We start from the raw sequence: 3,178 nt of genomic DNA, 5'->3' as shown, positions 1-3,178 counted from the left end.
GTGGAACAGCCGTATTAGTTCGAATGTATTGGTTGAACCAATCATTCATCACGCTATAGAAAGCTTGTCTAGCTTCATCATTCGGGTTACTAGCATTAGGTTGAGAGTCCGCCGGCGCTGTCCCTTGTGCGGGAGCAGGCGCTACACTCTCAAGCTCATCAGCTACCTCTCGGTCGGGATCGGGATCCATTACTATAAATAAACACATTTACAATTGTCAGAAATCACCACACTATCAAGTAATCACATAAAATGGCATGTATAGCTAGACCCAACGCATTACGGTAGTCCTAGAATCGACTAAACCATAGCTCTGATACCAATCAAATGTAAAACTCCGAACCCGAGACCGACACCGGAGTCGAACCCGAGACCGACACCGGAGTCGAACACGAGGTGTTAACAGACTTTAAACCCCTTATAAAAATATTTCCCAGACACTGCCAATCTGCGTACTAGTCGCTTTAAAAATCATATCTTGAGTTTCACAACTCGAAAATCAGTTTCGTTATTTTTCCCCGAAACTAGACTCATATGCCCATCTACATATTTTTTCTAGAATTTTTGGTCGGGCCAATTAGTACAGTTTATTAGTCAAAGTCTCCCATGTTACAGGGATCGACTACCCTGACCTTTGCGCATTACGACTTAGATATCTCCTTGTACAGGGCTCCAATACTGATTACGTTTGATTCCATAGAAACTAGACTCAGAGAGGAATCTATCCATATATGATATGACTCCTAATTATCTCTGGTTAATTTATAATGAATTTCCAAAGTTGGAACAGGAAATCCAGAAACCGTTCTGGCCCTGTCTCACGAGAACCTGAATATCTCTTAACATACTGTCCGTATGATTGTTTCGTTACTTTCCTATGAAAGTAGATTCATCAAGGTTTGTTTACGTAATTTATTCACTATTTAATTCCCTTCCTACTATTTTTAGTGATTTTCCAAATCTACATCACTGCTGCTGTCAGCATCTGCCTTTAAGGTAGACTTTACCTATTTCATGGTTTCCATGATTCAACTAGCCCTTTTTGCATAAATAGCACAATTTATGATAGTGATTAACCATTCCCATGGCTAATCCTTGTCAAGCATATCCACACCGAATGATTATAACATTATACTCAAACACATATAAGCCATTTTCGCATGGCTATCCAAAATTATACAAGTCCAAAGGGTCCACGACCCACAACAAACGGGTAGTCCTATACATGCCATTTCGAAGTTCAACCAAAATTGTACCAAAAGGGGGGCTTTGATAGTGTGGGTGATTTTGACTTCAAGATCCCGAGTCCGATAGCTGGAGAACCAATCTATAAAACAGAGGAGCAATGAAACGGAGTAAGCAATTTATGCTTAGTAAGTTTTGAGCAAGGAATTCCAGCACAACAAAAGTATAGCATTCATATAGCTAAACAGATAATTTCATATGCACAAATTTTCGATATCATACTTGCTTCACATTACCAACCCTTATGTACATACACAAAAGATCAACTCAGCCAAAGGCCGGTAGCTCGTTTATCAACTGAGCGAATACTTATTTGTAAGGGTTCAACTAAATTCAAGCACATACGAAACAAACCTCAATGTTGGGATGTTTCTAGAGCATTAACTGAAATTTTTACAGCAAGATCATTCACTCCCAAATCACGTACCTTCGGAATTTAACCGGATATAGCTCCTCGTTCAAATGCCTTCGGGACATAGCCCGGTTATAGTAACTCGCACAAATGCCTTCGGGACTTAACCCGGATTTAGTAACTCGCACAAATGCCTTCGGGACTTAACCCAGATTTAGTAACTCGCACCAATGCCTTCGGGCTTAGCCCGGAATTAATATCTCGCACAAATACCTTTGGATCTTAGTCCGGATATGGTCACTTAGCACAAAGCCTTCAGGACTTAGCCCGGACTTCATTCAAATAACCATGCACATTTAACAATAAATCATGGCACATTCGTATTTCATTTTCGTTAGCAAAACTCAAACACAAGACACTTATCATTCTTGTAATTTCGGCTCAATAGCCACACACAAAGAGCATGATTTTGATTTGCTTAAAACATGATCTAATCAAATCTTAATTTAAGCTCTCTTACTCAAGAACTTACCTCGGGTGTTGTCGAACGATTCCGATAGCTATTCGACCTCTTTTTCCTTCCCTTTATCGGATTTATTTCCCCTTTGCTCTTGAGCTTAATTAAACAAATAAATTGATTTAATCATTTGAGCATCGAAAAGAGGAACACAAGGTACTTAGCCCATATTTATACATTAGACATTAAAGTCACATATGTACGGAATCATGAATCAAACTCAACATTTTAGCTAATTTTTTTCCCCCTTGGCCGAATATGCATGTCTATTTTGGGGCCGATTTCAACACTTAATACATTCTACAAGTATGGTCACTTGTATTGACTAAACACCCTTTTTGTTTCAAGTTTAAAACTTGGCTAATACACACATATATACACTAGTAAAGCATCCTCTCCCTTTCCATCAATTTAACACATGCATTACTCATTAATATACAAAAATTATATTCGGCCTTAGCACACAACTTGCTAGCCGATTCTTCCCCATCTAGCAACCAATGCACATATGTGCTCACTCAAAAATGCTAAAAAGGAGAGTCAAGAATCATCAATCCACCATCACATGCATCATTAACAAGCTTCATATTTAGCATGCAATGGCATTAACACAAAATCCACCTAGGCCGAATCTTAACTCATCTTCATGCCTCATCACCACAACATCAAACATCAACCAAGAATGATGCATCCATGGCCGAGTGTCCTTTCCATCACATAGCAAGATTTAGACCATGGACTAGGTAGACTCAAGCTAACAACTAAAATATGCATGCATCTCATGGAACATCATCAAACATACCTTAGCCTAGCTACATGCATGGCCGAACCTCTTAACCTTTCTTCTTCCTTCCTCCTTAAAACTTTTGGCCAAGGATGAACCAAAGGATGAGCACTTTTTTTCTTTGTTTTTCTTTCTAGTTTCGGCAAAATGGGGGAGGGGAGAAACAACCACACACTTTTTTTGTTTTCATCATATTCCCTTTCATTATTTAATTTCCATGCTCATTATTTTATTTTTTTCCACCCATGATGCACCAACAAGACATGTCTATGACATGTCT

Source organism: Gossypium hirsutum, chromosome D02 (genome assembly GCF_007990345.1).
Source record: "Gossypium hirsutum isolate 1008001.06 chromosome D02, Gossypium_hirsutum_v2.1, whole genome shotgun sequence".
In the NCBI taxonomy this organism is placed as follows: domain Eukaryota; kingdom Viridiplantae; phylum Streptophyta; class Magnoliopsida; order Malvales; family Malvaceae; genus Gossypium; species Gossypium hirsutum.
This window is presented reverse-complemented; position numbering follows the sequence as displayed.